This window comes from Cololabis saira, chromosome 22, assembly GCF_033807715.1.
Source record: "Cololabis saira isolate AMF1-May2022 chromosome 22, fColSai1.1, whole genome shotgun sequence".
In the NCBI taxonomy this organism is placed as follows: Eukaryota; Metazoa; Chordata; class Actinopteri; order Beloniformes; family Belonidae; genus Cololabis; species Cololabis saira.
In genome coordinates, this window is record NC_084608.1 from 28,961,246 (window position 1) to 28,978,396 (window position 17,151).

The 17,151-nt window shown below is 40.9% G+C and overlaps 1 protein-coding gene across 1 annotated transcript in view; it reads right to left on the minus strand.

Annotated features, from left to right (window-relative positions):
• Positions 1–17,151, minus strand: part of LOC133423706 (dipeptidyl aminopeptidase-like protein 6) — a 338,469-nt gene that overhangs the window by 285,284 nt on the left and 36,034 nt on the right. The gene's annotated exons all lie outside the window — the stretch shown is intronic.

Sequence of the window (17,151 nt, forward strand, 5' to 3'; positions counted from 1 at the left end):
CCGGCTGGACCGATAAACTGATTTTATCCACATCTGAAGAGGATTTGAAACAAGAACCAAGAGAAATCCTTTATTCAGCCACGCCGTTGAGACGGAGTAACCTCGCGCTGACTTTCTTAGGCAACCAGCTTTGAAGTGCTGATGACAGGACGTTCGTCCCTCTCTTTTCTTTAATTTCCTCGTTGTAGAATCAAATGACACAACAATACAGAAGAAAGATTGCTGGAGAACACTTGATCTGATTTTTGCACCAAACAGGAAACCAAATGCCCACTTTCATCTCCTCCCTTTGACCAGGTTAAAGGGAAACGTTGTAAGTTCTTCCTCCTTTAAATCAATTCCCCCAAAACAGGACGTCTGTCTTTTTCCTCCCATATTACTACTTAATTTTCTTTAAACAAAACAAACAAGCTCAGACAGCCAGTTAAATAGAAAAAAAGGAAAGAAACGTGCTAGGCATGGTCCCCAATGGCCCTCATCATCCATCCTGTTTAACATAGAGAGAAGAAAAGGAACATAAAAAGCAGTGCACGTAATTTAAATTAGTTTGGGGAAACCCATGGAAGCAGAAAGAATTGGCTTGGTATATCTTAAATAGATTCTTAAAGTCAAAAGGCATCAAATAACGATTAAAGCAAGAATGAAAAGACGCGTATATCTTCGCCAGCCTGTGTGTTTAATCAAAGCCTCTAAGCCTCCGTTAACTTAACAACACTGGTTATGTTCAGAGGGGTGAAGACATTTTAAATCTTGGATTGAGTTTGTTGCAATAATTATTTTGGTTGTTGCACCTTCACATCTTACTTTTACCTCAAAGATATATTAATAACTCTTGTCTCTGGGTATCCTGCACGGTGAAAAACTCCCAAAGAGAGAGTGGAGGTGACTGCACTGCCACTGATGTTCCATAATATAACTGACCAACATTTCTCAGTGGTGTATGCATGATGCATTGATTGACCCAAAAAAGAGAAATGCATTTCATATCTATGGGAGATTTTTTTTTTAATCAATAAAAAAAATCTGATTCCTCAATCCTGGGTCAACTCTCTTTTTCTCAGCTTGTCAAGAAAGTTTGCCGACTTTGGTCACGAGCCAAGAAACAGGTGCATCTCTATCGCTGCAGGAGGAAGGCTTTTTGATATGTCAGCAAACAAAAGAATAATGTCCTCAGAATCTATTATTCATGCAATCTGGTAACTAGAACAGCCCTGAATGTCATTTCGGGAGCTCCAGAGCTCTGTCCTGGTGGTGGGTTTGTCAAAATACTGTTAATGTGTTATTATTACAAGAAAAATAAATAACCTTATACCAATTACAACAAACTAAGTTTCACAGGACAGCATATACCTCTGCACCTGTGCTGCTAAAGTATGTTAGTAGTAGATAACCCTATACATCTATAGGTGCCCTCAGATCTATCCAGGCCAACCCAGATCCAGGCGCAGCTGTTAGAACCGCTAACGGCACAACAATCTTTATAATCTTTCACAATGACTATGCTCTCTTGGGTCTTTGTTCACATCGAGGATGTTGTAGTGGTAGTAACTAAATGATGGGAGCCGTCACTCTACTGACTAAAGCAAATAAAAATTCACCCCCAGCGATGAAAACCAAAACTGTGTCTAAATATCTGTAAATATGTTTATACATATGGAGCTAAATCAGTCTCAATATTCACAAATGCAAAGGACAATTGACAAATGCTCAGGACGTGCAGGACAAGATTCACAAATGTATTTCTAATGCACACACAAATACAACCCGATTTACAATTGACTTGTGGTCTCAATCGCTTTAATTGTGCATCAACCAGTACAAGCGGCCACATATTATTGTAGTTGCGGCTGGGAGGGCATTTTCCCTTGCAGGTTTCCTTCACTAACTGCGGTTGTATGTGTGTTTTATATGTGTGGTTTTGTTCTGGTTGTTGGTGCACCATGAGTGAGATGGGTGTAGCAGCTGATGATACCTCTCTGACGTACGACGACTTGTTCATGCTTGACTTGTTAATAAATTCAGACTTTCAGAATTCAAATAAAGTTTTCTAAGTCAATTTATACAATGTGCTGCGGGTTTCACATTAGCATTTAAAGACTTTTGTATTTAATTTAACTGTATTTGAATGAAAAGTGTGATATAAATGATTAATATGTTACTTTGATCATTGTTAAGGACCAGGGATTCATAATGATTCATAATATACAATGCCAATCATTTACAATAAAAATATGGATTACAAAGAAAAAAACATAGTTAACATTGGCTGTATTCTCTCTTGGTGTGCTTGGGGCTAAGGGCCGGTCCTTGCTGTAAGATGGGACAGTGCTATTTTGCAGCTATGAAGCTATGTTGAACTGACTAAAATGTGCAGTTTGAATGGCTTAATGTGATTGGCTTATGAGTAAATCTTCTCCCACGTGGGGTGCGTTGTTACGATTGACTGAAACAACCCAGATTTATGATTGGTTGCAGATCGTTCCGTGTTTCAAAAAAAGACATTTGTGGGTTAAGGCAAGGCAGGGGATTCTCAAAGATTCACACACAAATACAGCGAAGTCCACAGACCACAAGCGATTTGTAAATCAGGTTATATTTGTGTGTGTATCAGAAATAAATGTGTGAATGTCCTATGCACCCGTGAAACGTCCTGTGCGTTTGTAAATGATCCTGTGCATTTGTGAATATTGAGACTGTTTTAGCTCCATATGCTGTAAATGTGAACATTTTAACATTGGGATGTGTCAGTGGAGATCGGCTCTCTTTTGTAAGCCCCCAGTGGTCATTCAATGAACTGCACTTTTCCGTACTTCCTTAACAGATTCAGCTGGATCCTGTCCCTCGTCTGTCTACATACAAACTGTACCAAAATTAGTTAAAAGTTCAGTCCCCCAGGGGAGTGGAAGGGCCCTGGTGGGATTTTACAGCAGTTTAGATGCACAATCTGTGTTGACCTGCGATTGGAGAGCATTTCTTAAAACGTTAGCCAGACTGCCTGAAAACTTAGTATATCACAGTTTAAGTTAACTTTGAACTTTTGAAAGTCAGGAAAAGCATAATATTGAACTTTTAAGGTGTTGCCACAATGCCAAGGACCTTGACATGATGTGTTCCTTTTATCAGAACACATTATATGATTACTTTAACATTTTAAGAACATGCAGACACATTCATTTTGCATTTCATGTGTTTGCAAAAACACAGATGTCCACCTAATAAATCAATACCAACATTCGTGAATATCCGGGTCCAGTCCTGCTGCTAACTAATCTGACACCACATTTTAACGCACATAAGTATACTGGAATGGAAATAGTTCTGGGTAATGACTCCTTTCTATGGAGTTAAATACATCAGAAAACAGAAGATCCTCACAAGTACAGGCAGTTTCACTGGCAACTTTTGTTTTTTTACATCTACCTTTTAAAAGGTTATCAAGTTGACCTCCAAACTCATCAGGGGTCTTTAGGAAACTGGTCGCAAGTTAAACAGAACTTCAGGGTCAATCTTTTGAGAACACGAAAAGTGTTGACAGGGCATATCAAATGCAGCTCCGCTCCGTGGGCTCGAGCTTGGTGGCCACTGAAGCGAAGGATGAAGAGATATTGTGTGAACTGCACCAGCGAACATCCCAGATCTCGACCGCTGCACCACAGACAGGAACGCATGGGGGCTGCATCGGCGGCGGGGGCTTCTAGTCAACCGTCCCTTTGATTCCTTGTCGACAGATCTGGATGCAACCCTTCCTCCCATATTCGGAGTTCATTCTCTACACATTTGCCCCCCTCCCGAGATTAAAAGAGGGAGGTGGACAAATGGCGATATGCCATGGTTCACGGAAGAAGGAAAAAAAATGGCACAACTCTCTATCACTTCTCCTTTTCCTTTGTGTGCGCAGTGCTATAAGCATCAGGAGGATATTGAGACAGACATATCCCTCCTAGATGAAAGGGCCATTTCAGTCACACAGGCCCCAAAGGTAAACGTGGTCAGAGTTAGCAAGCAGCTCTTCGTTTATTGTGGAGCAGGAGAGAGACTCAAAGGCTCCATAACGCCAGAGAACGCAATAAAGGGCAACTGCTTTGTTCACACTTCTGACAAGCAATATGTGACTCCACCAAGCCATGAAGACATATGCTTATTTACTGTTGTGTGTGAGGCCCAAACAAAGTTTGTCCCTGTAGAGGTTACCGTTGTTTCCTTACATTTATTTCCCTTCCCCGCACCACAGCAGCAAGCATTACCCTGGCAGATATGAACCCCTGCCGGTGAGCGCGCCCCATCATTCATTATTTGCGCGAGTGATTATGCACGAGATAAACCTGACAGTTTGAAATCTCTCCCTGGAGGTGTCACTTCTCTGGTTTACAGCAGTTTGGTTGCGTTGTTAATATCCAGCCTAAGCTGTGATAAACAAAGTTAATGATTGCAAAATTCTACATTTAATATTCCTCACCCCTGCATTTGTTAAAGTTTCAGCGTGCAGTCTGTCGGTTGATAAGAGCTGAATAAACACACTGCGGAAATAATACTCCTGAGTGTCAGCGTGATCCCTCACTCCAGGTGTCAATATATCTTGGTAATAAATACACACTGTAAGCCGGAGGCATGCTACATCTTCCCCTGATGATAACTGAGCCGCCGCAGTTCCTCAAACTCCTCCGACACAAGTCGGCACAGCACAGACGCCACCTTCACAGGGCGGCCATATTCATCTGTGTTTGTGTAAGAGAGACATGCAAAATGTCAGAAACAAATGCTGTCTGGATGCCATTATCTTCAGCCTGGATGCAACAACAGAGCCACAATGAGATGGAGCATGGACGCCCATGGCTACATAGTCATTTCAGCAGGAGCGCTACAGAAATGTTGATATATTTCCCCGAGGACAGCGTGGCTCTCTCCACTGCCCAAATCCTTTCTCAGAACACATTTTCCTCAATTTAGCAATGAGCCAACAAAGCCCTGAAATTCACTTCCCAGACTCTGAATTTCAATGAGCACCTTGGTTACAGTTATTCTACGTGGAAATAAGAGCTAATTGTGCAATTACGTTGCAGTCTAAACAAGGAGGGCAATTAGTGCGCTATACAACACAATAAAAATGAAGATTTAGCTGTTAAAGTGTCGCTCCTTATGATGACAAATGATGTGCAAATCCACTATTTTATTCTAAGTAAGTTATAAATTACATTCAGCTCCTTAATATGGATGCAAACTTTGAAATAAAGGTTGTTGTTTTTTTTATCATTTTACAATAAGCATTGATTAAAAGAAATGAAGGGAAAACTTGGATTAAATCATGGCAAAAAAGAGAAAACCTGACAATCTGTCATGTTCTGAGTTGTTTAGAAAACCCAACAACCATTGACAGAAACATGTTATTTGCATATTCTAATTTAAAAAAAATCTACAAAAAGTCAGTTATGCTCAAGCGGCTTCTCTCTGACTGGTAGGGGGAACTTTATTTGACAACAGAAACTTTTTCCGTCTAGATTGCTTTGGCATGTCTCCTGAAATGTCAGCAACTTTCAGAAAGTTGCAGAAGGAGGCAGATCCGATAAGGGCAGTTGTGGCTGATTGGCCTGGGACCCCGACAGCAGAGGCGGCTAATCTTACCTCCAACACCAGCTTGGGGACCGGATGTGTACAAACTCCACTGAAGCAGTCATGATTCATAAAGGAAGCAAATCCAAATTGTCTGATTGTTATTAGTTAGTAATTATATTTTTGCTTCTGTTTATCAGTTTCGACCTCTGAGAGATCGGCTTTTCTCCTGTTCCCTCCTTGAAAACAAAACTGCTGATCTAACCCCCCGGTCCCAGCGGAAGCTAAAGTGCTGTAGGTCCCCGTCCTGGGCACGACCTCAGGTCCCACTCGGGGACGGATCAGGCAAACGCTGCCGGCTCCATGGGATTTGTGAGATTACGGGTTGACCCAATGGTCATGTGAGAGTCATAGGTTAATCTGCCCACTCAAACACATATCTTGTCATGTTGTGTCCTTTCTGCAATTATACAAATACAAGGGATGAATGGTGTCAAATGAAATGGCTTCTTAAAAGGAGCTTGAGGCAGGATTGAGGCAGGATTTATGAAAAAAATTTGAAGCGTTCCAAATCAAAAAGAATGAGCCCTCTAGTGTATCTCTCCTTTGCCTTGAACAGGCTGTGTGCTGCTAAATGTGCTGCAATTCAGAGGCCGAATTTCCCGCGCTGTCCTGCGGATGTGACGTCACATGACGCTGCATGCGCGTTCTCACCGTTCTCCCGTGCCGGCTTCGCTGTTGGCTGCAGTACCCCTGATGGCCGTCGTGGTGAAGGGTGGCGCTAGAGAGTCTCATTTCTTAAAAGGAGCCTCATGCTCCTTTAAATGGTCTATGCCTTGAAAATCCCTGTTAATTCTTTACCTGCAGCCTCCGCTGTAGGCATGGGTAAAGTAGGCCTGTGTTGAAAAAATCGATTTCCCAATTCTAAATCAATTCTCATATTAATTCCTAAAAATCGATTCATATGTCTAAAGATCGATTTTTTTTTTTTTTTTTTTTATTTATTTATGTTTTTTTTTTCCATTACATTACAACTTCTGGTTATTTCTTTTGTTTATCCCCAAAAAAGGAATGTTTTGTTGGACACGAGAGTAACTAGTGCCATGTTTTTGCCTTTAAATATGTTTAAAGGTATAAAAACATTAAAGTGTTAGGTTATAATTGCATAAATTGTCTATATTTCATTACTTTATATACTGTCTTGGGGATACATTTGCAAAAAAATGTTAAAAACCAAATGCTCAAAAATTAAAAACCAAAATAGACGAATAGAACAAATAAAAACGGAATGTGGGAAAAAATAAAACCGATTTCATCCGTCTCTGTTTCCTCCCTGGATCTGTTTGGTAATTCTGACCCACACTATGTTTCTGAAAGCAGTTCTATCAGCATTCTGGGAGCTGATTGGTCCTTACAGCATCATTAGCTGCCAATACTTGCTGTTGAATCTCAATATAATACTAGTAGTAATATTTTGCACAACTACAGTCATATAATTCATGCAACAGCTCAAAAAACAGTTTTAATAACACTAACCCAAATCAATATCGGAATCGGATCGAATCAAATCTTGATAATCGATTCTGAATCGTAAGAATCGGAATCGAATCGATTCTTGACATTTGAATCGATCCCCAGCCCTAGGGTAAAGCACGAGTTGGAGCCTGCACATGGTGTTTTATTTTGATATTCCACTGGATAACAGTCTCCTGTCTGACTCCCTGCCAGCTCGATGTGTTGCGTGAAGGAGTTTAGCCAAGGTCGAGCGCCAAAATGTATTCAACAGGTATCGCCAGCGGAGCTGAGTGGAAGTGGCTTGAGGGACTCTAGACCGCTCTGCCCGCGTCCTGGGGGACCCTCTCATTGATTGGAGAGAATCACAGCGGCTGACGCAGTGCAGCCGTTTTGCAGCACGTCCACTCCTGGTGGGACTTGTGTCTAAACTGAACATTGAGCATGAGTTGAAGGTAACGGGAACAAGGCTGCAGCCCTGATTTTAAAAGACCTACAGTGCAGTAATGAACAGGTCAGGACTTTTCCAGCCCAAACTCATCCAAAACTTTAATATAACTTCACCCTGACGTGACCCACTATCCACTGCTTTTTCTCACATGAGTACATCCTTGCTTCATATTAATTTTGTACATATTTGGGCAAAGTTGATAAAAAAAAAGACAAAAATTCTACCCTTTGGTCAAACAAACTCAGCAGGCAGGGTGTACTGCACATTTTTCCTCCTCGGGGGAGGCAGAAAGAGATTGAGAACCTCTGGCTGCACCATTAACGACATTATATCTCTTATAAGATACCATGAATATGAGACAAACTACAGAGTTGGGACGTCTACTCAATCCCTGCTTATCTGAGAGGAACCAGCTGTCCATGCAGCCTCAATCTCAAGCAGAGGCCTGTTTCATTAAAATAAAAAAAACAACACATCTTCTGTAACTTTTTTACTCAAGTAGAAACACTGCTTTTATTATGTTTTATTTTCTCCCTGCTAATTTAGTTTTCCATGGTATAAAAGGGGAATTGCTCTCTAAATGAAAATGAAGATGCGCCATCAACATCTTGTTAGACTTGAGCCGCACAAAGAGGGAAGCCACATAGATTCAGCCGGTGAGTGGCTACTGTGGGGTGAAGGGTTGACTCCCCCTTCAAATGCGGCCTCTACAAGATTGCCCATGATTAACTGGGCTCCGGCTCTGAGCAGCTTTCCTAAAGTGGTTGCGAGCGAGGGAGCAAAGATTGGTAAACGCTGCCGTTTACAAACGTGGCTGTGGAGAGAAGAGACGATCAAAGAGAAGGAAAGACGGACGGAACGACAGCGAGTCTTGGCATCGCCTCGTCCCACTGCGAGCCAGAAGTGCCAGCTGGCTGCCGACTCAGGCTCCTTCGACTTTGACTTAGAAAGATACACACAAACCCATAGAAGTTTTCTTGTCATTAAAATGTTCCACAAGTTTACCGAGGCGCTCGAAATGACAACGGCAGGTTGCAGGAGTACACAAAAACCATTGTGATGCATGGGAGGGGGGACCAAATTGATTAAAAAAATCCCTTGTTTTTTTCCATTATTAGCTAAATTAATTTTAATCCGCATTTCATTAAACATGGAGTTAAGTCTTAACCCAAAAGTCCTGTCTGTGTAGCATAGATTAATATTAAAACACTCAGATACAGACAACTGGCATGAAGGAGGAGAGCAGCTCCTCTGTGGTTTCTTCTTGCTTAACTCGTTAAGACCCAAGTCTTCATTTTAGAAATGCTTTTTGAAAGCAGTGAGAATTTTCTGACTTGCCCGCCTGAGGAGGAGATGCTGACAAAGTTGAGCGGGAACAAAAGCGCAAGCACAGAGGAGGAAGTGTAAACCATTTATTCTCTGAACTGTCAAGGAGAATGTGAGATCACTGGCACATAAAATGGGAGAGTTTGCAGTACTGATGAAGACAAACTAGGACTGTTGGGACGATACAGCAGGACAAAAAGGAAGGCGGACTATGGGGCTTTGTTAAGAACAAACTGCATAAAGTTAATGTGAAGGAGCATCTTCATTCCCTGGATCCCTAGGGGATGATCAGTCAGTAGGTGTTTGAAAGCAACTTGAGGAATTTTGGCCTTGTGATAAAATCAAACATGATTACTAAGATCATCTTTAGTGTCATAAGTCTTTAGTATTTCAATGCAAACTGGTCTGGTCCTGGAGGGCCACTTTCGTGGGGGCGGGTGCACCTGCCCGCGTTGGCGGCCGGGGCGGCTCTGTCTCTCCGGGCAAGCTGGCCCCTCGCCGGGTGGGGGTCATTGGCCTGGAGGGTGAGGGCCTCCCGCCCGCGGGCCCCCTCGGCTGCCGCTCGCTGGCGGTGGGTTGCCTCCCGCCCTTTTCTCGCCCACTGTGGGGTGGCCGGTGGCCTGGGTTCCGGGTTCTTCCTTGTCGCTTAGCTCAGACTGTGATCAGATCTCGAGATTTGGGTCGATCGCTGCTCGTGTTTTGGTCGGCTCCGTGTCGGTTTTGTGTTTTGTTTGTGGTTTCTGTTGCAGATTTCCAGTGCTTGACGTGTGCCTCCGTGTGTTCTTGCTTCCTGGATTGGCAGTGGATGTCACCACCAGCCCCCAAAAAAAAAAAAAAAAAAATATATATATATATACATATATATGCCTTTGGTTTTTACCGGCATGGTATCAATCATTAATATGTGTGCAGACAAGGTAAAAAAAAAATAAAAAATAAAAAATAATATTTCTGTGCAAACTTTGATTTTCTATGACGTTATCATCAGCAGCCAACAGGAGCATTGTTTGTCTGTTGTAGTTGTGTAGATAGTGAATCTGGAAGATTCAGGGTCTTTAGTCTGGGACTTGAAACTGGTTGAAGGTCTTTAGATGTGAGACGGTGTCATGTGTTAGTTGATCCCACAAATACAGACACACTTACCGTATTTTGCGGACCATAAACGCACCGCACGATAAGGCGCAATATCAATGAACGGGTCTATTTTCATACATAAGCCAGAAACAGAAAAATAAACACACTTCAAATCATTCGTTAGCTAGTGTGAGTTAGTGTGAGGTTGGAACAACATTGTATTCCAACATAATTGGATTATGATATAGATATGAAAATTGACGTCATATTACAGTAAGGTAACATGGAATAGATGTTGGATGACGGTTGCTTACCAGCGCTACATAATCAGTTATCTAACGTTGTCTGATGTTGCAGCCCGTATCCAACCAAGGACCGACTTTAATGTGTCAGCTGAACGGTCCGACAATCGGTCAAGTGGAGCGGCTTCATCGGCACCAAAGTCACACTCATTTTGACAGATTTGTTATGCACAGTGTACCAAATAAAGTGGTTCAAGGTCAAGCTCATCAAAATTCATACATAAGGCGCGCTGCCGATTTTTGAGAAACATTGAGCATTTTAAGTGCATCTTAAAAAAAAAAAACAGTATGTGTTGTCCAAAGTCTTTACTTTGTCCAAAATGACAGGAAAACAAATGTATTGTTGAACTGCTAACTTCTGCACACAAAGACTTTACTTGGGGAAACCACCTACTTTATGTTAACTTTATGTTAACGTCCTCTGTGCATTAAAAGTCAAGCATTCATATGGTACATTTGGTACTGGCAGCTTAAAATGCTGATTAACGAGACATCGTCAGCCTTTGGTGTGTGTGTGTGTGTGTGTGTGTGTGTGTGTGTGTGTGTGTGTGTGTGTGTGTGTGTGTGTGTGTGTGTGTGTGTGTGTGTGTGGCGGGATGGAAAGGAAGAAAATCTGGTACCTTTGTAGGATTGATTGATTCCCTCACTTCCCTGCTCCCAACTTACCCTCAACTGGGTGGTGTTTGAATTTAGGAAAGGGTCAGACTATACTGCTAACAACGTAAACTTTAACAAAGTAAACTAATTCAAGAGCTAATTAAAATGTTCTTTAAAGTGGCTATCAGTGACAATGGCTTTACCCCAAAACCAGGACTGTTTCCTTAAAAAATTAAAAAGGGGAAAAAAGCTTTATAACGAGAGATCTTATGATATCTTAATTCACACTAGATCCCATAAAGTCCCCATTAAAGTAATTCAGTGTGTAAGTGTCCTTTTCTTTTATAAACATGTGTTTATTGATTCTGTTTTAACAATTCACATTACAGAACTTTTGGCAAACCATAATATGGTCAGATTAAGGTAAAAGGTAAAGCAAACCCCCCACCTGATATAAACAACACACAAGCAGAGTGACGCCAAGGATGAAAGAAAGGGGTTCCAAATCTCTTGAAATGTGTAATTCAATTCAATTTTATTTATATAGCATCTAATACAACAAAAGTTGTCTCCAGACGCTTTCCAAAGACCCAGAACATAAACCCCGAGCAATTATTACATAAACAATGGCAGGTAAAAACTACCCTAGTGGGAGAAAAGCCTTGATGATTTGATGATTTTGTCTATGATTTCTTTCTTTGTGTTTGTTCATTTCTTTTAGGACGAGGCGAGTTAATGCTCTTCTAGCAGACGACCAGCAGAAGGTCTTTGAACATCAACCACCTCACTTATACAAGACATGAGTTAGCCGTGTTTGTGAGTCTTTCTGTACTCAGGGCAGTGTTTTTACTTTCTATCAACACAACACAGGAGTCTGATCAGGCCGGTGTAGCCGATCAATCAATTCAACCAGTGTCCTGCCTAGAGGTGGGTGCAATTCATCGATGTGTCGATGCATCGCGATGCGTCACGTGACGATTTGGAATCGATTAATTTAAAAAAAATATATATTTTTTTAAGTTATCCTATCCAGATTCCAGACTGAATAAGCTGCTGAATCATTTCATTTTCAAGAATGCACATTTCTTATTGTTCACTTGAAATATGGCAGATATGTTTACACTAAATAAATTTGATGGAAGTACATATCTAGTTTACTTGAATTAATGAACTCATTAAATCCAGGGCTTGACCGTTTTCAGTGTTTTCCGCCAATAGAGGGGGCTCTCATGCAAGTGCAGCTTTCCCTGGTCAAAGTTAAGTAAGTCAAAGAGCAAATGTTTACATAGTCATAAAATAAATTATTTTGTGTCTTTGAAAAATACATGTCAAATGTTCAAAAAACCTTGTTATTTACTTAATGAGTGTTGTTAGAGGAACTGAGTTAATTGATTGGCTATTTATTTACAAATGTAGCCACAGATGAAGATAAAATCAATCTTGCATGGAAAAAAGCATAAAAAAATCACAATAATCGAAGAATCGTGGCACCAATAATCGAATCGAAAATCGTTATAATCGAAGAATCGAAGAATCGAAGAATCGAAAGCTCCAATAATCGAAATCGAATTGAATCGTGAGGTACCCTTGTTTGCACACCCCTAGTCCTACCCTTTATTTTACAGTTACATTAACTGAGAAAAAAAAAAAGGAGCATCTGGGAATGAAAGCATAGTCCATAATAGAATAATAAATTTCCGAGGCTCCAGGAATATGATTTTTATCATTTGGACTTGCCTTAGACTGCTTAAACTGCAGCATTGTCCTATTATTCAGTATTATTGTTGTTGTCTGTAACCTTATTAACATTTACGAGTCCTAAGAGGGACTAAAGATTTAAAAGCCACTTTTTTTCCCTGTCATTATGCATTCATTATCTTCAGCGCATTTAATATTCTACACATATGTGCATCTCCAACTTTTCTTCCTGATTACTTTCCTGTAAACTTTTTGAGAGGCAATTATCTTCTCTCTACCTCACAGACACAGACGCACTATTTAAATTCCAGAGGCAAGCTTTGATCACCACTACATTAGCTTTACATTAGAAACAATCATTACTGAGGACATCATCCCCACGACCAATTTGCCTTCGGAAAATAGTAGTGCTGGAGTGTGCTGCAGCCCACAGAGGACCAATGAGCCACACCAAACTTGATTAGGCTTCATAGTAATGCATCATTCCTCCTGGCCAAGGCTTTGGAGATGCACCACTTTTCTTCATATTAAACGTTCCATCTGGGAAGGACAAGAAAGCTGAGTGGACTCATTTTCCAAAATATCTTTGAGCGGGCTGAGACGAATGTGTCAAAAAGAAAAAAGAGACCTGTCGTGAGTTCCATGTGGTCATTCGAGGTTGTTAAAATACTTCCAAGATGAGATAAAGGTTTGGATTTTCAAAGGGGCGCTTCTGAAGCTATGCAGTTGGTTGTGGGTAGCGTCACACTTTACTAGTAAACACTTTTAGATTCTGGCAGTTCTTTAAAAAGGTATGGCTTCTTGTGTTGAGTGTGTTTTGATGCCTGGACCAGGAAAAAAGGAGTCAAAAAAGTGTTTTGTTATCTCCAGAAAAACTCAGCCCACGAAAGCAATTTCCTTGCAAGAATAAAAAGAGATGAGCTGAAAACACCAGCGTTTATAGTACAGGAGTATTAAAATCATCTTGACATCCTATAAATAAATCAAATCTTATAAAAGTTAATAAAAAAAAGAAGAAAAATAAAACCTCCAGCAGTCTGGATACTTCACAGCCATGTGCTGTCACATGTAGCTGGCTCATTTTCCGAACTGCTTCATCTCCATCTAAAGCGGCAATCAAATCTTCCTCTCGACAGCTTTATGAGAGCCGAACTGGCGCCATTTTGTGGCTCGGGGTAAGTTTGAGGGAACAGATGGGTGTGAACTTTAAACTCAGCGGGGAGAGAGCAGCAACGTCCAGCTGACAGCAAAGCCGTTCTGCCTGATGTTTGATTAAGAGGCGCGTTGACCTTTAAGAGGCTCCAGGGGGGCGCAGAGATGCACTCTCACCTGACAGCCTGCGACTCACAGCCCTCTCATTATGGCTCAAATCCATCAGCGGAAGCAGAAGCTCCTTTTTTTTCCTGTTTAGTCAGGAAATATTAAATGCCAGGGGTTTATGGAAGAAAAGTTTAAGATGAGGAAGATGTCACCGATAGAGAAGTGTTGAAGGCTAAATGTTGAAGTTGAAATCTGTTTCAGAATTAAAGAAGAAGGAAAGGGATGAGGAAAAGAGATGCTGCACGCTAGGGATGGGCGGTATGGACTAAAAAATGTATCACGATAATTTCTGTAATTTATCCCGATAACGATAAAAATGACGATTAAAAAAATACCAATTCAACTCCACCTTTTTAACTAGCTTTGGAGCCCCCAAAACACTGCTCTGAAAGAATACTAAATGCTACTAAACTACACCAATTAAATTGAATTAATAAAAACCAATTAAATTAGTTCGCCTGTACTGCAAAACTGGAATGACTCAGATTCTTTCTTTCTTTCTTTCTTTCTTTCTTTCTTTCTTTCTTTCTTTCTTTCTTTCTTTCTTTCTTTCTTTCTTTCTTTCTTTCTTTCTTTCTTTCTTTCTTTCTTTCTTTCTTTCTTTCTTTCTTTCTTTCAGGCTCATTTCTTTCTTTCTTTCTTTCTTTCTTTCTTTCTTTCTTTCTGGCTCATTTCTTTCCTTCCTTCCTTCCTTCCTTCCTCATATTTTTCTTTCTTTCTGGCTCATTTCTTTCTTTCTTTCTGGCTCATTTCTTTCTGGCTAATATCTTTCTTTCTTTCCTTCTTTCTTTCTGGCTCATTTCTTTCTTTCTTTCTTTCTTTCTTTCTTTCTTTCTTTCTTTCTTTCTTTCTTTCTTTCTCATTTATTTCCTTCCTTCCTCTTTTCCTTGTTTTCTCCCTTCCTTCCTCATATTTTTCTTTCTTTCTTTCTTTCTTTCTTTCTTTCTTTCTTTCTTTCTTTCTTTCTTTCTTTCTTTCTTTCTTTCTTTCTTTCTTTCTTTCTTTCTTTCTTTCTTTCTTTCTTTCTTTCTTTCTTTCTTATCACAAGATGACAAATTCTTACCGTGGGGAATTTTTTGGACGGTATATCGTGAACGGTAAAATATCGCCCATCCCTACTGCACGCCTGCGCTTTACCCTCCACTAGTGTCTCCGAACGCTCTAACCATGAAAGATGTTAAGCCAAGGCAAAGAGCGGTCAATAACCCAATGCCCAAACCACTCATCACCTCCTATGATGAACAGAGAGGAATCTTCTAAGCATGGAGCTGATGCTTTTGCCAAAGATTATAATAAATAGCCAGGAAGAGGCTGCGGTGAGTCAATACGGTGATGAATTGGGCCAGTATTGTGGCATTGGGTGTGCGCTTCTACTGTTCATGACAAATTGGCCATGTCAGACTCTGCGTAGGTATTTCCCTTACAATCGATACGGACTGACAAACCGGCTGCTCAGGCCATGCTTTGCTTTATGATAGCCGGCCAGATGGACAGGTGTGCGTGCACCAGTTTCCCGTGACACGTACAGGCTGATCCTGACAAATGGGGTCGCAAGGCAGACACGTTTCTGATACACGTAGCGGAAACTGCTGCTTTACAAAGAGAAAGTCAAACCCGAGCGCTCCTGCTTTTTATTTAACTGTACTTTTATTAATCTCTGTGAAATCCATTAATCACACGGAGGCACCAGCACTACTGACCAGCTCACAGTTTCTTTCCGTTTTAATCTCACCACAGAATATGACGACACTTTACGATCACCCTCGACAACATACAGTATTCTCCTGAGACCTGATAGCAGTCACGCACCACCAAACCAGACTTTCTCCTGCCAATTCAATCTCTTTTTTTTCTATTTTCCTTTGAGAATTAGTTGAGGCACAGAGTTAATACCACACCCAATCGTGAAGTTTTTAAGTACCTAACTGAACTGCTTATGGTAAAGGAGACGTGGGCCCATCCCACAGCCCACTAATGGAAACCCACCTATTTAGACCTAAAGGGAATTTGTGTAACTTGTATCTTTTCATGTATTTGTCATCTAAATCTATAGTTTCACATGTCAATTAAGCAGCGCTTTTATATAAGTACCTACTCAGGCAGGTACTCTACTTAGGCGGGTTTGAGTGAAGCTACTGTGACGTATTTGATTGTGTATCTAAATGGAGAAGACAACACTAAAGATGTAGAACCTGGAGGAGATGATAGATGTGCTGCTGGGTCTGTGACTTGTGTTCGATATCAAGTTAAAAAATGAGAGTGAGAGAAGCTTCAAGCGGCGACAGTTTTTCTTTTTGTTTGTTTGTCTCGGCGCTGCTGAAAAGTCAGCTGGAGCCGTAACATACGTACTGCTTTGACTCATGGTATGATGATTGCTAAGAGATGTATCCTGAAACTGTGGAAGTCCGATTTAGCTCCCAAGTTTGAGACTTGGCAGAGGGAACTCATAAGCATTCTGCATGTGGAAAGACTGAGATACGAACTCTCTGGTAATCCCCTGAAGTTCTCCAAGATATGGAGTCCTGTGCTAGAGCATATGAAAAACCACTGATGCTCTCTTTACCCGCTTACCTTGTTTATGCACCTCCCTGGTAAGATAGTCAGCTTTACAGTGTAGCAGATGGTACCAATGTGACCTTTGCCCCCTTATTTTATTTGATTTATTTTCATATTATTATTTATTTTAATTTTACAGGTATGCGTCACTGTTGGTCTTTTATTGTATTCTGTATTATTGTTTATGTATTGGTTATTGTCTATTTTTCTCTTATTTGATGTAATGTAATCTGAAAATTTCTATAAATAAAGTGTTAAAAAAAAAAAAAAAGTCAGCTGGAGCCATGAGCAGCTATGAAGTGACAGAGCTCCCTGTAGATCTGATCGTTCCTTATCGCCCGTCTAGATCCCTCTTTAATTCTCTCCTCAATCAGCCACCAGATTTATGAACATCTGCACCTCAGAGTTGGATCACCAAACAGACTTTTGCGTTGCCAATTGAATTAAAAGAAAAGAAAAGAAGCCGCGTGTTGCTCTTTCGCTGATTTCCGCCTCCTGACTCAGACGTCTGACTCCAACCCCCCGACCAATCGGTGGCCTGTAGTGTGATGATGTCAGATACAGCCGACTCAGCCGCTTAGAACCTCGGCAGAATAGATACAGAAAAAGTATCTACTCGGCACGTTAGACCCCTAGTGGAGAAGCGCAAAACCGGGGCGAGTCGAGTCGGGCTGAGTAGGTACTAGTGGAAAAGCGCCATTAGAGTACAAGAAGAAGATGAACTTCTACTGTCAGACTTCAATTACATGAAAAACCAACCCACCTATC